We start from the raw sequence: 9,244 nt of genomic DNA, 5'->3' as shown, positions 1-9,244 counted from the left end.
AAGGACTCTTTTAAGGTATAAAATCAAGGCTGGGCATTGTTGCAACGTTGTGAATAGGTTGCCGACGTCTTGGGTTCGATTAGGGTGGATAATATTTTGGAAATTGAGAAGTAGGGATAGGGAGAGATAAAGAGGTGGAGGGGGTCATGTTTTCCAGTGGTATGTCGTTAACCTCCTGGGGCAGGGAGGAGAATCAGTCCTATGGAGGGAGCTTAGAGCGAAGGCTATTTGTTTGTTGGATCCCCAGGGAGAGGCAGACCCCATGCCTGTGGAAAAGGTTCCAGAAGAGCGGTGTGCTTACGAGAGGGGAGGGACCAGAGGAGGAGTTGGGAAGCTTAAACAAAAACACCCCTAGGACTCCAGATTCCCCACCGGGTCCAGACCCACGACTAAGTCCCCTGAATATGCTATCCAGTGGTACTAGTCTAGGGTTTGGGCCCTACACCAAGACGTTTCACAGTTTTTCTCAAAACAGTGTTCCGCGTTCCTTGCAAAGCTGAAAAACATAGTAACATGGTTTGTGATAGAAGCTCTTGCAAGTGATTGGGCAAGGTTTGACAGAGAAAATCAGAGGTTTTTTGTATTCATGCCAATTTATATCCTTCATACTTTTCAGGCTCTCTAACAGATTATGTTCTTAACTGTAATATAAGATCCATTGCAAGCTTACTGAACATTCCTAGAGTAGAACACAGAACACGCAGTGAAAAAGCCCTTTGTTTTATTGCCCAAGATCTTGAGATCACTTCCTCTATGCACGTGCACTCCCCCCCCCCCCCCACCCTTTTTTAAACGATTCTGAACAATTTCATTTTTTTTCCCTTTACTTTGTGCCATGAACACAGATTATCTAATAACTGAGAAGTCATTTGTAAGGGTGTCTCATCTGTTAGCAGACATTTTATGGACACAACATGATTTGAGAACCAAAATACAATGCTTGTGTCAGGTAATACAGGTACATATTGTATGCTTAGGCAACAGAAGAACCTCCAGACCCCACAATGATACAAAGACACACAATGGAGTCAAAACACTGAACATTTGGAGGAATAATTCTTAAAAAACACATAATCTTACAACCATTCGATCAGTGTTCAAGTCACAAAAGGTAAGTATATATGCACTCCTCATTCGTATAGTTATATCGTGTGTACCTCAGTTCATGTTGTGAAACACCAAACTGCATGGCCTGGAACAATGCTTTGGATTCTTAGTTCAGAGATGTGGGGACACAAATGTGATGACTGTAATAATCTTAATTCCTACCGGTGACACAGAGAGCAACAGTATACTGTTTGAAGTCACTGTATTATTCACTATAAACATAGTGCTGCAAGACATCATAAGCCATGTACCGTTCAGTCTGCTATTCTCTCTCTCTCTCTCTCTCTCTCTCTCTCTCTCTCTCACTCTCTCCCTCTCCCTCTCTCTCCCTCTCTCTCTCTCTCTCTCTCTCGCACGCTCTCTATACCACCCTACAGTGCCCCCACTATTTCCCTACCTCTTTATCCCTTTTAATTAGAAGGCAAATTCTGCTGGGCCAGAGAGATCTAATCCTCCACTGCCCAACAATGCCCAGAGTTGGCTTTGAACAGCCGACCTGCAGTCTTCAGACCCATAACCCCCTCCTCTCTTCTCAGACAATTTATTTGCCCCTCCTCCAACAGAAGAATGTCTCTCTAAACTGATTCCAGAACAGTTTGGCTTTTTTGTTTAACATGGCTTTGATGGAGACCTGGCCAGAAAGAACTGATTCTATGAACACTATTTGGAGTCAAGGAAACCAAGCAACAAACACATGTACATATACATTCCTTCAAACCAGAAGTCTCTTTTGAAGAAATGTCTCTCATATGGATAATGCTTCACTCAAAAACTGAATCTGTGACCTCAACGATACTATTAATAGACAAACGTTGTTAAAAGTATTAAATATCCAGTTTACTCCAGGAATAGTTTTTTCATGAGTTTAATTGTGAAAATGTCTCAAACATCTTTTGGATATTCGTACTATATTATTTTTATGAGTTTTTACTTTAGGTTCATTTATCACAATATACAGATTTGCTGGACAGAGAAAGAGAAAAAAAAGAGAGAGAGAGAGAGAGAGAGAGAGAGAGAGAGAGAAAGAGAGAGAGGGAGAGAGAGAGAGAGAGAGAGAGCGCGAGAAAGAGAGAGGGAGAGAGAGAATGACAAACAAGATGGAACAGGAAAAAGAGTGGGTGTAGAGTAAGAGAAAAAGGATAGAGCAATACTGCAATGACAATCAGTTTTCCCCACTAATTTACATATATATTAATGTTCCTCGTTGTATAGAATGGATCTCATTAGTTAGTGTGATTTCTGTTCAAGATGCAATTGGTGGATATTCATAAAAATCTGTTATTACACATGTCGTGTGTGTGTGTGTGTATGTGTGTGTGTGTGTGTGTGAGAGAGAGAGAGAGAGAGAGAGAGAGAGAGACAGAGAGAGACAGGGTAGTTATATATGTTATTAGTTGTTCTGTGCTTTCTGAACAATGTCTGATAGTTCAGAAAAATAAAGATAAGGTTATAGAAATATCTCAAATTGACAATAAGTCCAAAATTCAGAGGTAATTGCTGGTTAAATATGACCATTTATGCAAACATCACAGTTAAAAACCAATTATGCCTTTTGTATTCATAATTACCACCTCACAGGGAGCCAGTCACATGACTATTTAGATTCTTAAAAAAAAAAAGAGCCCTACATTTTTTCAATTCAGTGTTGTGCATAGATGCAGAAAAAAAAAACATACAGCCCTGTAAATTCAAAAAATGTTTACTCTCAGATGAATATGTACCAATACACCACACTGTGGAAACACTTAACATTTTTTACAATTTAAACAGCAAAAGACCACCAATTTCGGAAAAAATAATATTTTTACAATATATATGTATGAACGGTTTCCCACAGATTTCCCAAGTCAAGTGCCTCTTTAAGGATGATCTAGTTCTGACTGAGAACTTCATTTCCTGTGACCTATGTTTAGTCCATTAAATGAGTTGACCTTTCTCCATCTCCTGGCTCTCCTCTGCTCAATTACATTGGTTGACAGGATGATTCAAAAGAGCAGAAAATGGAGCTGTCGTTGGTGCTGATATCAAAGCGACTGTAGACTGCTCCCGAACACTCAGCTTGTGGTTAACTGAGGTTCCTGGGTCATCAGATACGACCATATTGTGCTGAAATGAAAGAGTGTTGTGAAGCATAATTTAGATTTGACCCCAGAGCTCTAACTTTTGATATATGTCAATAGAGTAGTCAATTAGGAATAATTGGGGCCAGCGGAAGCTGTAAGTGTTCACAGTAATTTGTATGTGTAAAACGTTGTTGGTGACTCCTTAAGAAATGATATAGGGTCGGCTTTCAAAATCATTAACCAATTCCCAAAACCCAAGTCTGATTGAAACAAATTGGGTAAGGATAATTTTGTTGTGAGTTGCAGGACTATGTGAGGGTTTGGATTTTTGACATTTAAGAAAGATTAAATAATGCATCACATGGTTAATCTGTTAAAAAATAAGAGATCAATACTGAAATGAAATTCTCATTCAGAGCTTCTTAAGGTGCCAAGTTTGTTGAAACATGCTCAGGGAAAATAAGTGTCAACGGTATGTAGAGTTTTTTTTCACTTTTTACAGGTGCTGATCTTTGAGGTTCAGGTTAGAGCCATAAGGGCTGAGCTTTAATTAAACAGCAAATACAGCGTGTGATGGTGGTCCTGGTGGTTTGTAGTTTAAATAACACACAAAAAGTTAGTCTGTCACAGGCTAGAGACCTTCTGCTCATGATTTTTCAACACCAGGTATATATTTAGCTGTAATATTTATTCAAAAAACAAAATAGTTACAATAATTTAGAGGAGACCATTTGGTTTCATGTGTCACTGTAGATTAGATTCATCAAAATACAGTTATGCATAGTCAGTCGCTATGCAAGGTTATGCAATGCTAATAGACTTTAATAAAGCAAAAATAGTGTATTTATAATTATTACATTACTACAGATGGCACATTTGCCTTTCATTTTCTTTCTTTGCCTTTCTTCCTCTCATGATGTGTCTGTCTCTCCATTCTCCCTCACTCTCCTCATCTCTCTCTCCCATCATGGTCTTTTCTTCCTCTCTGAGACAATGTTGTCTTAAAGGAATTCAAACAGAGTGGTATTGATATAATGAACGAATGATCTTTCAAAAGAGACAGTGATTACACAAAATAACTTTGTTTAACTTCCAAATTAATCGCTACACAGCTAATAAGCATTGATAGAGATGCCCTGAGCAGGCAGCAAGCAGCAGGCAGTGTGTGGGGGGGTGGGGGGGATTGTCGACCCCCCCCCTCCCTTTTCTCTCTCAGAGCATGGAGAGGATCATTTTCATGTCTTGTCTAATTTAGTTACCCACACTGTCACTCTCTCTGTCAACCCCACTTACATGTGACAGACATGGGGTGGAGGGATGATTGGAAAATGTGGTGTAGGATAACCGGGGAAAAATTATAAGAATAAGAAAAAAAAAAAGAGCATCGTCCCATTAGGTTGTTAGAAAATGTGTGTGTGTGTGTGGGGGGGGGGGGTCACAGTTTCCGGAGGGCCACTATTTTCTCATCATTATCGGTTTTGATTCTATTACCCAAGGCTTGATTTTCAATAATTTCCACCCTGATTCGTTATACCGAGATCTATTCTTCTGAGTTCACCCCAGGCAGGATATGAAATTATAATTTTCCCCATAGATAACAGTTAGTAAAAGTAAGAGGAGGAAGCGTTAAGTACTTCTCATAATTTGGATTTGTGTGGGAATGTGTCTCTCATAGTTACACTCTTTACTAACTATGACCAAGGAGACAACTTCACAGTAATAGCATCTTTCTAGCAACAAAATCATTTAAAAATATAAACATCATTTTTCTCTCACTCTTACTGGAATATCTAAGAATCCTTCTAATTGGTATAAGCGTTTGTTGCTGAGTCAAAACCACCTAATTTAACAGGTGTTGAATATCTCTTGCTACAGCTGTAGAAATGATAAATTAGCATGATAATATGTTGTCCGTTAATTATTTCCAAATGAGCTAAAATCTAAACCAATTCTTCAGTTTCCATAAATAATTCATCAACCTCTGGGCGCATACGCTGGTGTTAAGACTCGTCATTATGTAATTATTAACTTTGGTTTGATATGTTTTTGTCTCTTGGGCTGCGTTCACATAGGTAGGGCTTCAATGAATTTCTTACAGATGGGTGGGGGAAACTGGAGGGGTCAGCTACAGGACCTAAGGGACATGTAGGAGTGATTACCGTTGTGCTATGGCTCCCCTTCTACAGTTTTGTTGTCTAAATGTTTTACAGACTTAATTGGCATTCCCAAGAGAAGGCTGGCAGCTGCCTGCCTGATGGCACGGATGTTTAATTACCGAACGGGCATGGGTGGGCAGACGGGTAAACTGCCGGGGAAAGGCAGTGGAGCGGGGAGATGGTATCGGCAAGACTTCCAAAAGCACACCCCGGTACAGTTCGCAACAGACTTCCACTGCTCTGTTCTCTGTTAATAACCTCTTATTTAGCGGGGAATAGATTGCATTCGAGTTCTTCCCTCCATAAAACGAACAGATGTGTTTGACCTGAGGGGAGAGCAGGAGAGCGTGACTGTGACGTGTGGCATGTACCAGGGCTGGAGAAATGCATATGCTGATATGAATAACAATGATTTTGGCACGCATTACAGTGATGGACTGGGACTACGACCAGAGCAGGAGTAAAGACAGACCAAACCAGTCAAGGACCACTGGAGGGGGTATCCTGAAAAAAGTCCTGAAGATGAAAGTGATAGAGAATCACCACAACAAACAAACAAACAAACACCCCCCCCCCCCCCCCCCCCCCGAAAAGTCTTGAGGGTATTCCAGAAACCAGGTTTAGTGAAAACTCTGAGTTAGTTAACTCAGAGCAATTAGTAAACCTCCTAATAGAAGAGCCCTATGGCTTTGTTTTGCTAGGAGAATGAAGCAATAGGGCTCTTCTGTTGGGAGGTTTACTACTTGGTCTGAGTTAACTAACTCGGAGTTTTTACTAAACCCGCTTTCTGGGCTTGCCTTGAAGTAAATAAATGAAACTGATCAGCAGCAGAATTACAAGTGACTACGGCTCATTTGAAAAGTTATTTCAGTATTATGTTTGGCCTTTCTCCATCCCCAAGCTTCCATGATGTTCTAAGACGGATGGATTTTCAGGTCAATGAGCAACTTAACTCAACAAAAACCTTTTAAGCTTTTGACTCTTTGACTCCATTCTTAAATCTCAGATCCACTGTAAGAGCAATGGAGACACGTATATTGAAGTAGAAAAATATTTAAGGGGAACCTGTGACTTTGATAATAAACAACTTCTGAAATTTAATGTCACAAGGGACATTTAGTGACAGACAGAGTTTTATAGTAGTAGTTTGAGAAAGAAAGCTTTTGTTTATTGATATGGTATATGACCTTGTCTGCTTTAGGACAAAGCATCATGGCTGTTATTTGTAGACAGAAGAGTACAGTGAGCTTGTCTTTGTGCTGTTTGTTTATTTTTTGCCAGATGCCCATGACTGTTGTCAGATGGTAGTTAGAAATACTGAGTCACAATAATACAAAAACACAAGTTCGAAGCTACAGAAGTCATGCCACAGAGAAAGAGAATTCCTTAGTGCTTTATTTGTGAAATGTAATACTAATCAGCACACTGCAGGATAAATACAACCAAAACCCGATTCTACATTTGTCTATAATGAGATACCATTTGTTAATGACACATGCAGAACATAGATATGAACAGAAAACAGGTTGGTAAAGAGTAAAGAGTGGTAGAGCCTTTGTGCCTGGACCATATGATACGTATATGTGTGTATGTGTATGTGTTTGTGTGTGTGTCTGTGTGTGCTCATGTGACAGGGTGGCTCTCCAGGAGCCGTTGCTGTGTAGGTGTACATTTGAACCAGTCAGTAGCTCCTGGTCGGTAGGACATGTTGACTCTGTGTATCTCATTACTCGTCCATGTGTCTGCATAGTCATGCCGGATAATCGGCCCTCGGCATGGGCATGCCAACAGGAAATGTAAAAGTTACTGGCTTTCAAGGGTAAACAGGGCTCATCGTCTTCTACGCAAGGTGGAGACAGCTGAGCAATTTATAAACATTAGCTTGTGAACAAGGGCTCCATATTAATGATGGGATCTCCATTTTTGACAGGGAGACCAGGGACAAGACAGGCCAAAATCAGTCAATAAGGCTGCTTTTATGTCAGGACTCCCTCTCTCTCTCTCTCTCTCTCTCTCTCTCTCTCTCTTTGTGTGTGTGTGTGTATGCGTGCGTGTGTGTGTATGTGAGAATATGTGTATATGTGTGAATATGTGTGTGTGTGTGTGTGTGTGTGTATGTTGGTGAGTTTGTTTGTATAAGAAGTGGTTCCTATGTGAGAGTACTCTTAGTGTGAATCTTCTCAGAGAATGAGGTGTATGTTTTCCTCTCAGTAAAGGATGACACAGGTAAAGGTAGAGATGCAGAAAGGATAGAGAGATTTGATTGGTATCATAAACAAGAGAGAAGCAGATCATGTGAAAATATCTGATGCCTGGAGACTAACTTTGCAGGCTGGGGGCGTAATGCAGAGAGCTTGGCACTAAAACTGTGATAGGGGAAGTGAGCTAACCAATTTATATACAATCAAATACCCAGGTGACATTACGGAGCAACACTCATGCAAACTATTTCTCATAAACCAATAACACTACCCACAGAAATTCAGCAACGTTAAGACAAATGTGAGACATGTTGGCTATTATACTGGTGAATATAACATCTAAATGTCATACAACCTTTCTTACAATCTGATTCATAATTCATTTACTTTTTATTTGTAACAGTTGCTTATCAACTCCAAACCCTGGTGACAACACAATGGCTGTCCATAAGTGTAAACATTAGAAGATGTAGGGTGGTTAGTACACAGTAATACATGCAGAGGAACTGCTTTTTACACAGTAAATAGTAACTGTAGAATGGTAAAGACTATGCCTGATGATCCACATAGTCACAGTGTTATTCAGGAGATATATGCTAACAATGCGTTCTTACAGGGAGAATGGCTTTATGCTCAGCAGTGTTATTAATAACATATATTCTAACAATACGTTCTTACAGGGAGAATGGCATTATACTCAACAATGTTATTAATAACATATATGCTAACAATGCATTTTTACAGGGAGAATTGCTTTATACTCATTAGAGAAGAAAAATTCACCTCTCTATATTAACTAACAATAATGGAAAGAGTTTTCACTTTTTCAATATTGTGCTTTTAACATAAATGGCATCTGTCAGGGTGGTCTTCGTCAAATATTATTATGTAATATGTATTTTATCATACGATTGTATCACTCACTTTCCTTCCCAGATCATATCATGTCATATGATTCGCTTTTTTGTTGTTAAGATGAACTCAATTTTATGAAGCTTTCAAGGAATATCTGATGAAAACAGGGGAACAGGAAGTGATATAGAAAAAGGGGTAAACTCTATGAGCTCTATAAAGGGGTAAACTCTATGAGCACTATAAAGGGGTAAACTCTATGAGCTGTAAAAAGGGGTAAACTCTATGAGCTCTAAAAAGGGGTAAACTCTATGAGCTCTATAAAGAGGTAAACTCTATGAGCTGTAAAAAGGGGTAAACTCTATGAGCTGTAAAAAGGGGTAAACTCTATGAGCTGTAAAAAGGGGTAAACTCTATGAGCTGTAAAAAGGGGTAAACTCTATGAGCTGTAAAAAGGGGTAAACTCTATGAGCTGTAAAAAGGGGTAAACTCTATGAGCTGTAAAAAGAGGTAAACTCTATGAGCTGTAAAAAGGGGTAAACTCTATGAGCTGTAAAAAGGGGTAAACTCTATGAGCTTTAAAAAGGGGTAAACTCTATGAGCTGTAAAAAGGGGTAAACTCTATGAGCTCTAAAAAGGGGTAAACTCTATGAGCTCTATAAAGGGGTAAACTCTATGAGCTGTAAAAAGGGGTAAACTCTATGAGCTGTAAAAAGAGGTAAACTCTATGAGCTCTAAAAAGGGGTAAACTCTATGAGCTCTCATTGTGAACAGATGCAACAATGAAGCTGATGAATGATGTTCTTACTGACATGTTCTACAGAGCTACAATATAGGCTGCAGGTTCAAAGCAAACAGAAGAGTA

The sequence above is a fragment of the Chanos chanos genome, chromosome 10, assembly GCF_902362185.1.
Source record: "Chanos chanos chromosome 10, fChaCha1.1, whole genome shotgun sequence".
NCBI classification, from domain to species: domain Eukaryota; kingdom Metazoa; phylum Chordata; class Actinopteri; order Gonorynchiformes; family Chanidae; genus Chanos; species Chanos chanos.
This window is presented reverse-complemented; position numbering follows the sequence as displayed.